At 39.8% G+C, this 19,854-nt stretch overlaps 1 protein-coding gene and 1 pseudogene across 1 annotated transcript in view; one reads left to right on the plus strand and one right to left on the minus strand.

Moving 5' to 3' along the window:
• The window catches only part of SCG2 (secretogranin II), a 123,870-nt gene extending 104,444 nt beyond the window's left edge, over positions 1–19,426 (minus strand). The window contains exon 1 of the mRNA XM_055380565.2: positions 19,305–19,426. The gene's annotated coding sequence lies outside the window, so the exon portion shown is untranslated. The remainder of the gene's footprint in view (positions 1–19,304) is intronic.
• LOC101126239 (max-like protein X) lies at positions 3,029–3,748 on the plus strand (annotated as a pseudogene).
• Positions 19,427–19,854: the final 428 nt, after the last annotated feature.

Genomic DNA, 19,854 nt, shown 5'->3' on the forward strand with positions numbered 1-19,854 from the left:
AGCTGGGATTATAGGCGTGAGCCACTGCGCCCGGCCTGAGGATACCATTATTATTATCTCCATATTAAGAATGAAGAGATTAAAAGTCAGAGGTTAAGTAAATTGCCAATGTCACACAGCTGGAAAGTGGCGCTGCCAGTATTTCAAGTCTAGTTCAGAGTCTGTGCTCTTAACCAGTATGTTGTACTGCCATTTATAGACAATAAAGGAAAGTTCTACTTATTGATGAAGTGTATTTCTAGAAATGGGGTCAGAAAACCTTGCAGTTAAAAGCACCACCTTTTTCTATAATCTCCGTGTAGTCAGCAGTTACTCTAGGTGGTGATCTTAATTGGAAAGGAACAATACAGACTTAAATTTAAACCAGAAGAAACTGACGAGTCAGCTGCTCAAGCAGACAAATGGAATGAGACTATATGGGCAGCATCAGATATATCAACCAGAGAAATTCAGGGTATCAAGAATTAGAGACTGCCTGTCACAGAAACAAGTATGTACTGGGCTCCCTACTCTGGATTGCTATGGCAACAAGCTATATACACCAGATGATTTAGCAATTGGTATAAACTGTCTCAGGTTGTTCAAAACATTTCATCTTCTCTTCCCAATAACATAGTAACTTATCCAAAGTTTGAACTTGTATTGTCCTTGGGTATCTCCCAACATATTCCATCCATTGTTAAAATCAAAATGGTATTTAACACATTTGTTCTTTATGAATTTTGTTTTCTATAATATTCTTTTATTATATAACAATTAATATACATAATCACAAAAGCAAGATGCATTTTTTTTTTTTTGAGACAGAGTCTCGGTCTATCACCCAGGCTGGAGTACAGGGGTGTGACCTTGGCTCACTGCAACCTCCGCCTCCTAGGTTCAAGCTATTCTCCTGCCTCAGCTTCCTGAGTAACTGGGATTACAAGCACCTGCCACCACACCCGGCTAATAACAATATGCATTCTTGATAGCAATTTAAGAAATAAAGTATGCACACACAAAAATTACTTATTTTATCACTATACTTATGCTTTGGTTTGTCTTCTATCTCCCTCTCAGTGTCTCTCAAGATTGTCATGAGATTTGAATGAGATAGCATGCAAAGTACACAGTACCGTGACTCGCATCAAGTGTTCAACAAATGGAAGTTATTATTAAGGTAGTGGTTACTATTTTTATTTTATGTGAGTATTTCTGAAGGGAAGATTTCTAAAAGTAAAATTGTTCCTTAGGCAGGGCGCGGTGGCTCACGCCTGTAATCTCAGCACTTTGGGAGGCCGCGGCAGGCAGATCATGAGGTCAAGAGATTGAGACCATCCTGGCTAACACAGTGAAACCCCGTCTCTACTAAAAAACACAAAACAATTAGCCGGGCGTGGTGGCAGGCACCTGTAGTCCCAGCTACTCGGGAGGCTGAGGCAGGAGAATGGCGTGAACCCAGGACGCCAAGCTTGCAGTAAGCCAAGATCACACCACTGCACTCCAGCCTGGGCAACAGAGCAAGACTCCATCTCAAAGAAAAAAAAAATTGTTCCTTAGAGAGCATGCACATTTTAAATTTTACCAGTAACTGACAAAGTTCCCTCAATTTACCATTTGGGAAATTTACCAATTTCCCGTACCAACTCACATTCCCACACAGTATAAGATCTTTCCCCACATCTAAATACTAAATACTATCAATGCTTATGTTTTCACTAGTTTGGGTGAAACATGATAATTCAGTTTAATTTGTATTTCTATTTGTGAGTGAATTAAGCATCTTTTTATGATCATTATTATTAGACATTTGATGCAGTGGGATTCTGTTCAAATCCTTTCTTCATTTTTTGTATTGGGTTATTTTTCTTCTCTCACTGATTTTTAATAGCACCTTCTATTTCGTGGGTGTTCATTCTCTGTCTCCATCTGCAAATATTTTCTCCAGTTTTCTCAAAGTCTTTTAACTATGTTCATGGTATATTTTATGATTCTAAAGTTTAAAAATTGTATGTATTCAAATACATCAATATTTCCCTTTATGGTTTCCGTGTTTGAGGCTTTTCCTGGGAAGGTCTTCCCCATTTCAATATTTATAAAAATATTTCCCCACTGTTTTATTATTTTAGCATACTAATACAATTGTTTAATATATCTGGAGTGGATGTGTATGTGCCTGTGAGATAAAGCTCTGCGTTTTTAATTTTGTGGCTCTCCACTCATACCTATTAACACAGGTCAAATTTTAGAGTTCTTCCTTTTATTACAATACAAAATGTTATATGTAATCCAAGAAATAATACTAGGAGCCAAAATCTGTATAAGATTCTACAAACAGGCTGGGTGCAGTGGCTCATGCCTATAATCCCAACACTTTGGGAGATCAAGGCAGGCAGATCACTTGAGGTCAGGGGTTCGAGACCAGCCTGGCCAACATGGCGAAATCCTGTCTCTACTAAAAATACAAAAATTAGCTAGGCGTGGTGAGAGGCACCTGTAGTCCCAGCTACTGGGGAGGCTGAGGCATGAAAATCACTTGAACTTGGGAGGCAGAGGTTGCAGTGAACTGAGATCGCGCCACTGCACTTCAGGGGGATAGAACAAGACTGTCTCTAAAAAAAAAAACTAAATAAATAAAATAAAAAAGATTCCACAAACATACCATCTTACCCAGCACTTCTTTGTACAAACTATGATTCAGTGTTTTTAGTCTCAATCTCACTGATGGAGAGATTGAGGATCAGAGAGTTTAAGCAACTTGATCAAGGTCATAAATTTAATGAGAGACATATTTGAACCTGGTACGTAGATCTTTTGACCCATGTCACTCATACTTTCTACCATCAACTATTGTCTTATGTGGTCCAAAGTATAATTAGAAAAAGAGAGAAGAATTAGTTTCAATATGCAAGATCAAACATTGAATATATTTATGTTTATTTACAATATTCGATCAACCATCATCACCTGGAGGTGTTAGCAAAATGTATAGTTCTTTTTGGCAGGTAGAAAATAAAATAGGGCTTGTTTCTGGTCCAGTAGGTCCACGATGATGGAGCCAGGTGCCTGTCCCAAAGACCGCTGGGTAAAGATGGAATACGTCTACAGCTACAAAAGCTCAGACCTCAAGTATTTTATAGAAAGCACCCACAATGGGATGGTAGTGTCTAGAGCTAATAGCATCGGTTCCACCAGTGCCTCTTCCATCCCCAACACAGATGAGGAGGACAGTGATTACCACCAAGAGTCCTACAAGGACCAGTAGTGGTGAGCACACACTGAGGCTGAGCAGAAGAGGAAGGATGTCATCAAGAGAGGCTGTGATGACCTTCAGACCATCATCCCCACATGCCAGCAGCAGGACTCCTGTATTGGCTCCCGAAAGCTCAGCAAAGCCATCGTTCTACAAAAGACCATTGACTACACTCAGTTTTTGCACAAGGAGAAGAAAATGCAGGAGGAGGAGGTGTCCACACTATGCAAGGACCTCACAGCCCTAAAGATCATGAAAGGGAACTATGAGCAGATTGTGAAGGCACACCAGGACAACCCCCATGAGGGGAGGACCAGGCCTCTGACCAAGTCAAGGTCAGTGTGTTTTGAGGTATCATGGACTCCCAGTTCCAGTCCTTCAATGCCTTCATCTCTGTGACCAACTTCCAGGAGCTGTCAGCCTGTGTCTTCAGCTATATTGAGGAGTACTGCAAGCCACAGGCCATGGGAGATCGTGATTGGCATCCAGCACCAATTGAAAAACCAGCTTTACTGACCAGTTCTTGTAAACCTGCAGAACAGCAAACAAGAGGCCCTTGAGTCTCTATTTGGCCACTGAGCAGCTGGACCCATGAGACTGAACTGCAACAGCTCACCTTGGTCAGATTGTTTCGCTTGGTGTTTGTGTTTTTTCAGCCCCACCGTATCTTCAGAAGGGCTGGGGTGTTTGTTTTGTGAAAGCTTTTGATTAATTTACTATATTGACCATAAAACTCGAACTTACCCACTCCTTCCCCTCCCCATGGAAGTCCTTGGGATGGGAGTCTGCCCTTGACACCTCAAAGAGCTCATGGCTTCTCAGCCCTTTCTTCAAGCCTCAGATTTCTGCTCGTGATCTACATATATTTGGAGACTGTTTGCCTCTGTTTTGGTCTCTTGGGCAACATTTGGCCTAAGTTTGGCCATTTTGGCAGTAGCTGGAGAAAAAGAGTAAGAAGAAATATTGCCACAGCCATGAAGAGTGAAAGACTGACTACCTTGTGCTTAAACTAGGGCTGCCTGGTCAGTCCAAGGTGAGGCCAAGGGTTTTCTGGCCATCTCAGGGCAAGGCTACCAGGTTCTTCTCCTAGCCTCATATTCCATCACCTCCTTCCTCCTCTGCTCTGTTGGTGTTGGGAAAGCAGCCTCCCTCTCAATTCCTGCCTTCTCAGTTCCCACAGGCTGCGGTGCTGCGTGACAGAGGCAGGTGTGCCACAGCACCACATACTTGAAATTTTTTATTTTTCTCAACACCAATACAATTTTGCTAAAGTTACTACTTTGGAATATTAACTGGGCCTCAAAGCCACCCCTTGCCTTTCTGTCAAGCATATCTGGTCCTGTCCCATGTCTCAATGTGGCCCGTTTCTCCCAGGACTTAGGGGTGGGGTTAAAGGGTGCAGAAGATACTCAAAAGGTCTCCAGGGATACACAGGCTCAGGAGAGTCCTGGGGGAAGCCTTGGGCTCCCCAGATGCTGGTGGATAGTAACCTCTCTCCATCCTAGTCCTCCAAGCTCACTTCTGCCTTCCGCAGGTTTCATATCTGGGAGATTTGGCCATCCAGAGGAAATTAAATATTTTATATCCAATACAATTATAATAATAGTGTCAAATGCTTTCCTTTAAAAAAAGAAAAGACAGCTGGGCGTGGTAGCTCACTCCTGTAATCCCAGCACTTTGGGAGGCTGAGGTGGGCAGATCACCTGAGGTCAGGAGTTCGTGACCAACCTGGCCAACATGGTGAAACTTCCTCTCTACTAAAAATACAAAAATTAGCTGGCTGTTATTACAGCATGCACGTGTAGTCCCAGCTACTTGGGAGGCTGAGGTAGGAGAATCACTTGAGGCAGAGGTTGCAGTGAACCGAGATCATGCCACTGCACTCCAGCCTGGGCGACAGAGCGAGACGCCAACAAAAAAAGAGAAAATAGATGTTCATCTCTTATTTTCCATTCATGATTCTCATGCCTTGATATCCCCTGAGAAGTATAAGCTGATCTGGTGTAGAAAAAAGAAATGATAATGACCCAAACATTCACTAATTTAATTTTTACACTACAGCTTCATATTTTTAAAGTATTATCACATTTATTCAAATCAAGAATTGGCAAATTGGCCTTGTCTATGAAAAATCAAATAGTACGGATTTCAGGCAAGGTGGATGATACAGCCTCTGTCACAACTCACCAACTCTGCTGTTGTAACAGGAAAACAACCTGTTACCACATGTAAAAGAACAGGCTTGCCTGTGCTCTAATAAAACTTTATTTACTACGGCCATAGCTTTCTGACCAGATTCTGATCTAAATTATCACAAGGCATCTTACAGTTCCTATACTTCATTAATGCAGATAATAATGAAGGAGTGAACAATATAAAACAGCAAAGTTAAGGCATGAGAATAATCTGTGAGACTCCAATTTCTCAGAAAACAACGTGATGAACATTTTCCCTCCATCTTTATAATTGATATTAGTATCTTGGACTGATAGATGAGTTCAAGATATGTTTTGAAAGAGAAACAACAGCAAACAGGACCCACTAATAGATTAGATATAAGTGGGGAATCAGTGTCGACTCCATGTTTTCCAGCATGAGAAAATGCTGATGCCACTTATTGCAATGAGAAAGACTGGGTAAGAATATATTTGATGAAAGATAGAATTAAAAATTCTGGATTGAAATGTTACTTTTGAAATGTCTATGAAACATAAAAGTAGAACTGCCTGGCCAGACATGGTGACTCATGCCTGTAATCCCAGCATTTTGGGAGGCCAAGGCAGGTGGATCACCTAAGGTCAGGAGTTTGAGACCAGCCTGGCCAATATAGAGAAACAGTGTCTCTACTGAAAATATAAAAATTAGCTGGGCATGATGGTGCATGCCTACAATCCCAGCTACTCTGGAGGATGAAGGAGGAGAATTGCTTGAACCCAGGAGGCGGAGGTTGCAGTGAGCCAAGATCGCACCACTGCACCCCAGCCTAGGCAACAGAGTGAGACTCCATCTCAAAAAAAAAAAAAGTAGAACTGCCTTATAGACTGTTGCACTCAGAGAAGAGGTTTACACCAAAGAGATAAATTTGGGAGACATCAGCTTATAGATGCCATTTAAAGCATGGAAATAGATGAAAATATCTAGCCACAGAATGTAGAAAGAGAAACCAAGACACAAAAGGATCTTCTTCTGAATCATCCAAGAAAGAATAAGCATGTTCAGCATAGTTTACCAGTGCTAACAGGACTGTATTTTTTTCCTAATCTTGGTAAATCTATAATTTGTATGCAGCAATAATCTATATTTCTATTCCCCAAATCGTTTTTTCAAATTTATTAAACCACATGGCACTTTTTCTTTACTTTTCTTTTCTTTTTTTTTTTTTTAGGGGGGAAGCAGAGTCTCACTCTGTCGCCCAGGCTGGAGTGCAGTGGCATCATCTCAGCTCAATGCAGCCTCCACCTCTCGGGTTCAAGCGATTCTCATGCCTCAGCCTCCCAAATAGCTGGGATTACAGGTGCACACCTCCATGCCCGACTAATTTTTGTACTTTTAGTAGAGATGAGGGTTCACCATGTTGGCCAGGCTGGTCTCGAACTCCTGGCCTCAAGTGATCCTCCTGCCTCAGCCTCCCAAAGTGCTGAGATTACAGGCATGAACCACCACCCCCAGCCACATGTCCCTTTTTCTAAGAAATTTCTTGGAGTACATGTTCATCTAAACACAATTTAACTATGCTCACTGCCTGGGTAACAAGAGCATTGGAACCCCAAGCCTCAGCGTCACACAATTTATCCATGTAACAAACTTGCACGTTTACCTTTTAATCTATAATAAGAGTGGAAATTTAAAAAAATAAAAAGTAAAAATGAAAATGCTCTACATATACCAATTTAATATTTTTTATAAATTTATTTTCTTATACTCATCACCTTTGGTTGTCCAATAAAAGAGTTAATGTTAGTCTTCCTGGCATAAGGGGAAGCAGCAGATTTCAAAGAATCTCTGCAATTCAAACTCCAGCTGTATTTCACATCTATATACACAATATGCTCAACCCACTCCCTCTTGTGTAGTGTTACCTGCCCAGGGATATGGGCAAATTCCCTGCAGTTTAATAATTTGGAAAGAACAGAGACTCAGAAGGGAGACTTTCTTGTCATCTGCTCAAACATTTTATCCTACACTTGTACAAAATCACTCTCTACTTCAGGAAAGCAACAGAGAAAAAAAGGGGAACATTAGATAAAAGAAGAGCGAGAGTGCTCAAGATGATGGATTTAATGCGAACAACCATTCCTTTTTCTGCGGAGTGAGGAAAGGGGCAGTACAGTTCATCTTTCAGTACCATTGACTAGCTCCTATCAAACCAACCCTCCAGTAATTAACAACTATAAACTCTGAACATGGTACAGAAAAACAACCAACTGAGAGCACTGGAGGGGGAGAAAAGCAGGGAAAAATAATGAAGTGGAACGTCATTTTGACTCAGCGATCTCAAGTGATCCTCGGCCTACCAAAGTGCTGAGATTACAGGCGTGAACCACCACACCCGGCCAAAAAGAGAAAATCTTAACAGCAGACAAAGAAAATAGCACACTCTGCATACAAAGGAACGAGAATCAAACCACTGAGTTCTCATCAGAAACACTGGAGGCCAGAGGACAATGTATGGTTAAAATGCTGAAACAATTTTTTTAATTCAATGCAAAATTTTATCTTCAGCAAAAATATCCTTAAAAAATCAAGGTCAAATAAAGACATTTTCAGATAAGAGGAAAAAATATCTCTTTTGGATGAAACTATTGTCTTTCAGATAAGAGAAAAGATTTCATAACCTACAGACCTGCACTGTCAAAAATGCTAAAAGGATTTCTTTAGGTGGAAGGAAAATGAAGCCAGATGAAAATCTAAATCTTTAGGAAATAATAAAGAGCATCAGAGTTACTAAATGTACGCAAATATATAAAAGATGATTTTTCCTTTTTTTAAAAAAGTATATGACTATTTTAAAGAACACATTGATCCTAATATTTAAAGTTGACTGATTTTTTTTTTACTTTTTATCTAAATGTCAAGATTAGATCTTAAAAGGTCATCAAATATTTGCTGGCATAAAACTGACTTTTGAATAGAATGTGATTATTATTTCCTGAAGTTAAATATACATTTTCTATCAACATTTACTTGTCATTCACTCTATTTGGATTTTTTTCCTTTGTAGAAAAATGTGTTTAGAGTTGTAAGTTTAGCAGGCTTCTAGCCTAATAGGATTATTCTCAGAACATCTCTTTTAAAAGGGGTAGATTTTCCTAATGGACTTCCATTTTGGGAGATTTCTGAGTTGCTAATCAATGAAGCAATAAGAAATGAACACACTGCTTCGTAGTCAGAATGCCCAGGTGCCAAGAAAATGTAAACTCTGCTATTTAAGTTAAAATAAAGATCAAAGCATATTTAGATAAGGGTAAAATTCTTAGGGGAACACAACAAAATGTATCCCCTGCCAAAATTATAATGTAAAGTTCCTTCAAAATCATAATTTAAAAGTTTAGTTTAAAATGCCTTCAAATGCTGGTGGACAAAATTAAAGAAATTATACACTATTCCAAATCCAGAGAAAAGTATCTAAAAATGAAGTCAATAAAGTTATATTATATTAAGTTTCTTTTAGTAATTTCTAGAAGTAAACAAAAAAAATGTATTTTCCCAATTTCTGCATTTGCCCGCTTGTTATTTTGAGCTAGATGCCCCATCAATGCACCAATGTCAACATATCAGCAATTAAACCCCATATGTTTATCTCAAAACATTTTTCTCTCTGCACTGTGCACTCTATAGTGTGACCATCTTCTTTGTCTCTGAAGTTCCAAACCTAAAAATTATCTTTGATTCCACCCTCACCCCTCATCAAAGGATTTACCTTACCCTGACTATTTTTTTCTTCGCAAAGTCTCTGTGAGCTTGCTTTTTCTTTCCCTCACCCCTTCCTCCAATCTAATGTAGGCTATAAAATATTTAACTTGGAGACCCAAGAAGCTTAGATTCAAGGATAAGGAGTACAGAGGTAAAGAAGATTTGTCTGTGCCTTAATAATAACTGATGTGTATTGAACATTTAAATTACTTCATCTGCCAGTTGCAGTGGCTCACACCTGTAATCCCAACACTTTGGGAGGCCAAGGCAGGTGGATCACTTGAGGTCAGGAGTTCAAGACAAGCCTGGCCAATATAATGACATCCCTGTCTCTATTAACAATACAAAAAGTAGCCGGAGGTAGTGGTGGGCACCTGTAATCCCAGCTACTGGGAAGGCTGAGGCAGGAGAATCGCTTGAACCCAGGAAGCAGAGGTTGCAGTGAGCCGAGATTGTGCCACTGCACTCCAGCCTGGGCATCTGAGGCCCTGTCTCAAAATAAACAAATAATCCTGATCATAACTCTGTGAGGTAGATACTTTTGGGGATGGGATTTTTGGTGTTTTTCAAAATACAGACTTAAGGGGTACAGGTGCAGTTTGGTTACATGGATATATTGCGTGGTCATAAAGTGTGGGCTTTTAGCGTAAACATTACCTGCCTAGTGTACACTGTACCAATTAGAGAATTTCTTATCCCTCACCCCACCTCCCATTTTTCCGAGTCTCCAATATCTATTTTTCCACTCTCTGTGTTCATGTGTACACACTTTTTAGCTCCCACTTACAACTGAGAACATACAGTGGGAAGACTAAGGTATAGACAAATTAAGTACCTGTCCTAGGTAACACATATATGTATAATAAGTGGGGTCTCAATAAAAACAGAGTCTGAGTCTACAGCTTAAGTCTTAACCAGTTCAATATTGCCTTCCAGAGCCAGGTACTACCTACTTCCAGGCCAGTAGGTAGTTTGATGGCATTACCATGCCTCTATTCCTTGCCAAGGCCTTTTCAAATCGATTAAGTTCAATGTTCAAAAACACGGCAGTTACAGAAATGCGTTCCGTGAATCAATACCTGGTCTATTCTGGTGTGCTGTCCTTTACCCACAGCTTTAGAGAAAAGATAAAAATGGAATCTACCTAGCTAGTTGGAGATATTTTCTAGTGCAAGGGCAAAAGCTATTTGGAACCCCAGTGGGATCTGCTTCTACTGGGTTGACCCGAATTATTTGTAGTTTCCCTGTCCTCAGTCCTCAAGGCCATTCCTTGCTCATAAAATGCAAAAACTTAAAAGCTCCTAGAGTTAAAAAAGGAATGGCCCTGCCTCTTAGGAGGGAAGATAAAAGAGCAGTTGCTGCTGAGAACACGAGCACCACCAACAGAAAGCTGATCCCCACTTGATCCTGAAGATGCAGGAAGGGTCAGACAGGAGAGGGGACAAGACGGGGCTGCCAAGGCTGCATCTGTGATAGAAAGATTTTGTTTTACCTTTTGGAATGAAACTATTTAGTATAAAATCTGTCTTCAGGTCAGGCGCAGTGGCTCATGGGGAGGCCTAGGTGGGCGGATCACCTGAGGCCAGGAGTTCGAGACCAGCCTGGCCAACATGGCAAACCCCATCTCTACTAAAAATACAAAAATTAGCCAGGTGTGGTGGCATATGCCTGTAGTCCCAGCTACACAGGAGGCTGAGGCAGGAGAATCACTTGAATCTGGGAGGCAGAGGTTGTGGTGAGCCAAGATCACACCACTGCACTCCAGTCTGGGTGACAGAGTGAACCCTGTCTCAAAACAAAACAAAACTTGTTTTTACCTCTGCATAAGTTCCAAGGTAGAGAAACACTGATGCCCCCTAAATCTGTTTACCCTTTCATTATAGATTGGGAAGAGGATCCCAGAGTCAGGGCTGGTACAGCCTGAAGAACAAGCAGGATTTGCTCAACATGGGAGCCCAGGAACCTCTTTTTGCACCATGGATTCTTCATCTCAGCAACCAACATCTGTGGGCAACTTCTCAGCCAGAGTCATGACTTAAGGAGCTGTACTCCTGTGTGAAATTGGCAGGATCTGAGCTCTTCTGCCTATCAAGATCCATGCTGGCTGGCACAAGCACAGAAATTCCTTTTAAAATTGAACGTGTCAGCCAAATTAATCCCATTAAACTCTAAGTGACCTTCCACTGAGGAAAGCTCATTAAGAAGGATATTGCTGTGTTACTATTCCTACTCTACCATAGAAATTTTCTTAGGGAAATGAAGGTTTTTTTTAATGTCATAGAATATCAGAGGTAGAGGTAATCTTAAAGATCATAGTCGGCTGTGGAGCTCAGCCCATCCAATCATTTTATTTCACAAATACTTGGCATTTGTGAAATAAAATTCACATCAGAATATGTGAATAGGCCGGGCGTGATGGCTCACTCCTGAATCCCAGCACTTCAGATGACCAAGACGGGAGGATCACTTGAGATCAGGAGTTCAAGACCAGCCTGGCCAACATGGTAAAACCTCGCCTCTACTAAAAATACAAAAATTAGCTGGGCATGGTGTCATGTGCCTGTAATCCCAGCTACTCGGGAGGCTGAGGTAAGAGAATTGCTTGAACCTGGGAGGTGGAGGTTGCAGTGAGCCAAGATCCTGCCACTGCTCTCCAGCCTGGGCAATAGAGCGAGACTCTACCTGAAAAAAAAAATGTGAATAAAATGAAATAAAATTCACATCAGAATATGTGAATTACCTAAGGATTTTTCCTTAGTTGAAACATAAAATACATGTACTATACTACATCAGTAATTTGATTTATGAAATGAAATAAAGCAACGAATACATTTTGATGTTTTCTTTTAGTCCCTTAAAATAAATCTCAATATAATCTAATTTAGTGCCTTGTTTAAGGATAACTTGAAATAGTTCTTCATGTAATTTTCTAATCTATACTAATCCTATGTTGATTCCAATGTCTCTTCTGGCCTGATTGATCTCTGCAAACATAAAAATAAACCTTATTCTTATTCTTCAGTGTTTTTCTAAGCTCTAACCCATTTTTGACATTTTTCACAGGTTTGAGTCCACTGCCTCCTCCCCTATATCACTATATAAATCTTGATTTTTCCTGTGTACAGTCCTTCCTCAGTATGGGAGAGGATTGGTTCCAGGACCCCCAAGGATACTAAAATCCATGGATGCTCAAGTACCTTATATAAAAAATGTAGTATTTGCATATAACTTACACACATCCTCCCATACACTTTAAATCATCTCTAGATTACTTATAATATGTAATGCAATGTAAATGCTATGCCTATAGTTGTCATACTATATTTTTCAATTTATATTATTATCACACTGTAATTTTTAATTTATATTATTTTTATTGTTGTATTGTTCTTTTAGTCTTAATATTTTCAGTCCATGATTAGTTGAATCTACAGATGCAGAATCCACAGATACCCCGAGCCAAATGTGCTAATCTCTAGGTTGAACTTTAACATGGTAGTAAGTTCTTGTACTTCAGATTTGGGGCTTCCAATGTCAATTAGAGTTTAGGAAAAAGCAAAGTCCAACATGAGATTCACTATTACTATTACTAACAACAACAATGGCTAATCTGTAGAGTATTTACTATGTGTAGGACAACTTCCTAAGTGGATTACCTCGTTTTATCATAGCGCCTGATTTTATCAAGAGGTTGGTGGTCTTACAATCTCCTGTGGATCAGGAAACAGGCTCAGAGTTAGGTAGTTCACACAACTAGGAATAGTAGAACCAAGACTTTAGTCCCAGCAGTCTGATATCAGAGCCCTTTCTCAACTACTATGCCATTCTGCCTATAAACTTGTGATAGAGTATAGTTAAGAGACTAGGCTGGAAAATAATTTTTGATCAGATTTATTAGGAAGCTTTGAATGTCATGCAAAGAGATGGTATAAAGAAGGGCACTTTAAAAGGTTATGCATGTAAAATGAAAATAAGAAAAAAGGCCAGGCCTGGTGGCTCACGCCTGTTATCCCAACATCTTGGGAGATCAAAGTGGGTGGATCACCTGAGGTCAGGAGTTTGAGACCAGCCTGGCCAACATGGTGAACCCCCGTCTCTACTAAAAATACAAAAAATTAGCTGGGCATGGTGGTGCACTCCTGTAATCCCAGCTACTTGGGAGGCTGAGACAGGAGAATTGCTTAAACCCAGCAGGCAGAGGTTGCAGTGAGCCTAGATCGCACCATTGCACTCCAGCCTGGGCGACAAGAAGTGAAACTCCATCTCAAAAAAATAAAGAAATAATAAAGAAAAAAAATTTAAGTAGAAAAAGAGATAGGGAGGCACCTAACCCAGCCTGGGAGGAGGGAAGTCAAGAAAAAATTCACAGATGAGTTGCCCTCTCAGCTGATTTTTGAACAAAAAGTAGCAGTTAGCCAGTGAGTCAGAGGGGTGCTCCAATCAGTGGGAAGAGCGTGTAGAAAAGAACAGAAATAACACAAAAGGGTGTGGTGTGTTTAGGTACCGCATAAGATTTAATAATCATAGTATGGATAGATAAATGAATGGTAGAATTAATTGGTGTATGAATGGTTGAATTTCCATGGAAATTGATATTAGAAGAAGATGAAAGTACAGAAAAATCTAAAAGTTGTTAGTAATTCTTTTCCAAGCTCCAGCCACAATTATCTAAAACTGATGGCTCCAACTTAACATTGAATGTTAAGGCACGGTGGCTCACACTTGTAATCCCAGCATTTTGGGAGGCTGAGGCAGGCGGATCACTTGAGCTCAGGAGTTCAACACCGGCCTGGCCAACATGGTGAAACTCCATCTCTACAAAAATACAAAAATTAGCCAGCCGTGGTGGCAGGAGCCTGTAATCCCAGCTACTCGGGAGGCTGAGGCAGGAGAATCACTTGAACCCGGGAGGCAGAAGCTGCAGTGAGCCGAGATCGTGCCATTGCACTCCAGCCTAAGCAACAAGAGCGAAATTCTGTCTCAAAAAAAAAAAAAAAGCTAAAAGGCCCTTCTTTTGGGACATTAAAAAACCACTTAACTGTCACAGACCAGAGGAGACTAAAGATACTTGACAATTAAATGTGATTTGGCACCCTGGATTAGATCCCAGAACAGAAAGAGAACATTAATGGGAAAATTAAACAAATCCAAATAAAGTCTTGAGAATAGTCCACAGTAATGTACCAATGTTGATTCTTAGTTTTGACAGATGTACCATGATAACGTAAGATAGTCTCCTATAAACAATAGGAGAAACTGGCTGAAGCGTATATGAAAACTCTCTGTACTATCACTGCAACTTTTTTATAAAAATAAAAATAATTTCAAAATAAATGGAGACATGTTGGTCAAAGAGTACAAGTTTCTGTTATAAGATGAATAAAAGTTCTAGGGTACAGTATAACATGGCAAACATAGTTAATAATAAATATAATACTTGAAATTTATTAAGGGAGTAGATTTTAAGTGTTCTTACCACACATACACACAAATATTAATAACTATGCAAGGTGATGAATGTATTAATTAGTTTGATTGTGGGAATCATTACATAATGTATACTTATATGAAAATGCCATGTTGTATAACTTAAATATACACAATTTCTAATTTGTAAGTCACATCTCAATAAAATTTTTTAAAAATAAAATAAAAACTTTAAACTGAAAAATACTTCTAAACAGCTGTTAGTTAAAAAGGAAATTTGCAACTGAGATAATTATGTTTCATTATTATTGATAATGAAAATTATACATTTTATGATAATTTATGATAATGAAAATTAATAATAATGAAAATGCTGCATTTCAGAATCTATGGGCTATATTTAAAGCTGTTATCAGAGGAAAATTCATAGCCTCAAATGCTTTATCAATATAAAGGAAAGAATTTGTTTTAAAACTAAATTCCCAACTCATAAAAGCTAAACAATAACAGCAACAACAACAACAAAGTAAACTAAAATATAGCACAAGTCAGTGGCTCCAGTGGTGCAACTGGTTAGCACACAGTACTTATAAAAAAGTCAACCTAAATAATAGAGATTCTCCTGTGATACCCTACCTTGTTTTAACCTGATTGTCTCCCTTAGCTGAGAGAGCTGGACAGACTCCATTTTAGTTTCGTCACTTGCAGCCCCCCTTACCCCCCTCCCTTAAGGGCATAACTAGTGCAAGCTAACTCCAAACACATCCAGGATGCACTTACTGATAAGATATTGAGGCAAGCTGTACCAGCAGCTCCTGGGGATGTGCTCGGTGGATGGTACCCAAAGCACCTGCATTATCTCTTTGTGACAGTTAAAGCCCCTGCACCTGGAACTGTTTATTTTTCTGTAACTGTCTCTGTAACCATTAATTTTTTTTTAACTTTTTGCCTGTTCTGCTTCTGTAAAAATTGCTTCAGCTAGGCTCCCCCCTCCCCTTTTAGACCAAGGTATAAAAGAAAATCTAGCCCCTTCTTCGGGGCTGAGAGAATTTTGAGCTCTAGCTGTCTCTTGGTTGCCAGCAATAAAGGACTCCTGAATTAGTCTCAGAGTGTGGCGTTTCTCTATAACTCGCTCGGTTACAATACTCCAAAGATAAGTTTGGCTGGACACAGTGGCTCATGCCTGTAATCCCAGCACTTTGGGAGGCTGAGGTGGGAGGATCACCTGAGCCTGGGAGGTCAAGGCTGCAGTAAGCCATGATCACATCACTGCACTCCAGCCTGGGTGACAGAGTGAGACCTTGTGTTTATTTTATTTTATTTTTTTAATTTTATTTTTAAAAAGGCGTAAGTTTATTTGGGAGTATTTTATTTTAATGTGGATTTTAATGTGGCATTTTAATGTGGAACACTGTGCCATAGTAAACTATGAACGTATTCACAGAGATAAAGGAAGAGAAGGGTTTTTAAATCAAAAACACTTACATCTGTGTCTCTGAAACAATTATCCTTGGCCACAAGCATCAATAACAAGGGTAGTGTCGGTCCGAGGTTGGACAAGCAGTTGCTGGGAAGACGTTCTCACAAAAATATTTTTTGTGTAAGGTTTCAATGGCCTTTGTGCAAAGTGTGGTTTTTGCAGTCTTTTGTGATAGTCTTCGTATCAGGCACAAGAACCCTCCCTTCATGGCCTTCCCTGGCTTCATTTTGTCAGGGTCTGACATAAGTGGCTTGATTTTAATTCTAACTTCTTTCATAAAAATAATAAATATGAAAACAGAAATCGATGAGCGAGACAACAGAAAACAGTGGATCTAATTAGGAAAACAAAATATTGATTGTTTCAAGTATCAACAAAATAGACAAAGCACTGAAACCACCTTTGCAAAATTATGACTGAGACAGTGAAAGAGAGCTAACCTCACCAACTCCTCCTTGGTTCTAACTTTTAAGCTGTGCTTGTTCCTTCCTGGGTGTAGATTGAACAAACTTTGGGAGGAACTTAGCTTATAGTTTAAAACAAAGACAATAACAGCCCTTTCCCAAAACAAACGTCTTTCTTGCCTGGAGACTAGACTGCCTTTGTAGGACTAACAAATTAGCCACAAGATTAGAAATTATGGTTTAGGCCTCATGCAGCTGGAGGTTACAAGATTTTGACCCCCCCAGACTGCTCCTAAGATCAGTGCTTGAGGTATTTTGCAGACCCTGCACTTGATGGATCAGCTGGCACCACCCAGATTGATTAACTGGCTCATCTGATCTTGAGGCCCTAACACAGAAACTCACTCAGCACAAGTGGACAGCTTCAACTTCTCATGATTTCATCTCTCACCTGACCAATCAGCATTCCCGGCTCACTGGCTTCCCCTGACCCACCAAGTTGTCCTTAAAAGCTCTGATCCCCAAATGCTCAGGGAGACTGATTTGAGTAATAATAAAACTCCAGTCTCCCACACAGCCGGCTCTGCGTGAATTACTCTTTCTCTATTGCAATTCCTCTGTCTTGATAAATTGGCTACCTGCAGGCAAGGTGAATCCATTGGACGGTTACAGCACTAGCTAACCTAACTGAGGGGGAAAAAAAGCCAAGTACAAATACATAAAATTAATGACATAGCAGAAATAATAATTCAAATAGAAAAAATTTTTAATGAGACTACTTTTCAGACCTCTGTATATATACCTTTGAAAAACTAGATGAAATGGAGAATTTTCTAGGAAAATATAGTTTACCAAAACTGACTGCTTTAGATACAGAATTCAAAAAGATGCTTTTCTGTAAAAGAAATAAAGTTATTGAGTTACGTATGTAAATTAAAATGTTAAAGACATAAAAAGAACAAAAGAGGAAACTTTAAAAAAATTTAAAGGATGGAGGCCGGATGTGGTGTTTTACACCTGTAATCCCAACACTTTGGGAGGCTGAGGCAAGTGGATCACTTGAGGTCAGGAGTTTGAGACCAACCTGGCCAACACGGTGAAACACCATCTCTACTAAAAATACAAAAATTAGCCGGGCACAGTGGAGGGCACCTGTAATCCCAGCTACTTGGGAGGCTGAGGCACTAGAATTGCTTGAACCTGGGAGGCGGAGGTTGCAGTGAGCTGAGATCATGCCAGTGCGCTCCAGCCTGGGTGATAAAGTGAGCTCAGTCCCAAAAAAAAAAAAAAAAAAAAAAAATTGAAAGGATGGAGATGTTAAAATACACTTCCCTTTTATTCTAAAGTTCTTTTTTTGTTTCATTTTTATTCTCATGTGTTACTCTCTTCTTCCATTTTCAGCCCTTCAGATAAGCTCATATTTTTCAAGCTGAACATTGGTTCACAAAATTTTTCTTTTGCAAACTTTCCTGTATGACTCAATTCATATTAAAAGATCTTGCAGTAACTTTATCAATAATGTAATTTCAGTTTATTCTTCTTACATCTAATCTCAAATGGTAAATATACCTTTCATGCACACTTATGAAAAATCTTATCCCTCCTTGAAATATTCATTTGTTAAAGGTAGGAAAAAATCAAATTCCAGACAAGAGATTTGGCATTACTTTCTATTTGAAATAGGTCTCTTCACAATCGGACTTAATAAGTGTCTTACAATTTGTCCTTGAATTCAAACTTCTCATTGATTATTCTGATCTCTCCCATCAGAAGTGTAACTGCCCAAGGGATTCACCTTGCCTGCTACCTACACAGAGCCGATTTATCAAGACAGGAGAATTGCAATAGAGAAAGAGTAATTGACGCAGAGCCAGCTGTGCGGGAGACTGGAGGGTTTTTTTGTTGGTGGTAGATTGTTTCGTTTTGTTTTTGTTTTTGTTTTTGTTTTTTTCTTTGGAGTTTTATTATTACTCAAATCAGTCTCCCCAACATTTGGGAAGCAGGGTATTTAAGGACAACTTCATGGGTGGGGGAACCCAGTGAGCCAGGAGTGCTGATTGGTCAGGTCAGCAATGAAATCACAGGGAGTCAAAGCTGTCTTCCTGTGCTGTGTCAGTTGCTGGGTGGGGGCCACAAGATCAGATGAGCCAGTTAATCAATCTGGGTGGTGCCAGCTGATCCATCAAGTGCAGGGTCTGCAAAATATCTCAAGCACTGATCTTAGGAGCAGTTTAGTGGGAGTCACAATCTTGTAGCCTCCAGTTGCATGACTCCTAAACCTTAATTTCTAATCTTGTGGCTAATTTGTTAGTCCTACAAAGGCAGTCTAGTCCCCAGGCAAGAAGGCGGTCTGCTTTGGGAAAGGGCTGTTATCATCTTTGTTTTAAACTATAAACTATAAACTGAGTCTGTCCCAAAGTTAGTTTAGCCTACACCCAGGAATGAACAAGAACAGCTTGGAGGTTAGAAACAAGATGGAGTCAATTAAGTTAGATCTCTTTCACTGTCTCAGCCATAATTTTGCAAAGGTGGTTTCAGAAGCAGTTCTGCTTTTCATAGACCATAAATTGAGTGGGTAAAACAATAGCTTCTTTTGGTCATTTCCCTACTTTTGCCAAGATATCATCAGTGTGATTTTTTTCTTTTCTTTTTTTTACTCTCTGAATTTCATCAGACTTCCAGTTAATTTTCTATGAAGGCCTACTGGAAAACATTGGCATAAATAATCAAAAAATGTAAACCAGTAGTATAGCTCATGATGGATTAAAGTTATTCTTAGCCTGGGCAACATACCAAAACTCCATCTCTACAAAAAATTAAGAAATTAGCAGGGCATGATGGTGCTCACCTATAGTCCTAGTTAACCAGGAGGCTGAAGCTGAAGGATCCCTTGAGCCAGGAGTTTGAGGCTGCAGTAAGCTGCAATGGTGCCACTGCACTCCAGCTGGGTGATAGGGCAAGATTCTGTCTCTAAAAAATAAAATAAAATGAAAAAGTCATTCTCATTTTAATAAGAACAACGAAGTGCTGAATGACTTTTTTCATCAAGTGGTCATTAAAATACTTCTGCTTAATGTTTCTTTTATCTTGAATTTCCTGGCTTTTGTTGTTGTTGTTGAACCAGACTCTGAAGAAATAAAGCCAATGGGATGGGCGCCCTGGCTCATGCCTGTAATCCCAGCACTTTGGGAGGCTGAGGCAGGTGGATCATGTGAGGTCAGGAGCTCGAGAGCAGCCTGGCCAACATGGTGAAACCCCATCTCTACTAAAAATACAAGAAATTAGCCAGGCATGGTGGCATGCACCTTTAATCCCAGCTACTCGGGAGACTGAAGCAGGAGAATCACTTGAACCCAGGAGGCAGAGGTTGCAATGAGCAGAGATCCCACCGCTACACT

The sequence above is a fragment of the Gorilla gorilla genome, chromosome 11 (assembly GCF_029281585.2).
Source record: "Gorilla gorilla gorilla isolate KB3781 chromosome 11, NHGRI_mGorGor1-v2.1_pri, whole genome shotgun sequence".
NCBI lineage: Eukaryota > Metazoa > Chordata > Mammalia > Primates > Hominidae > Gorilla > Gorilla gorilla.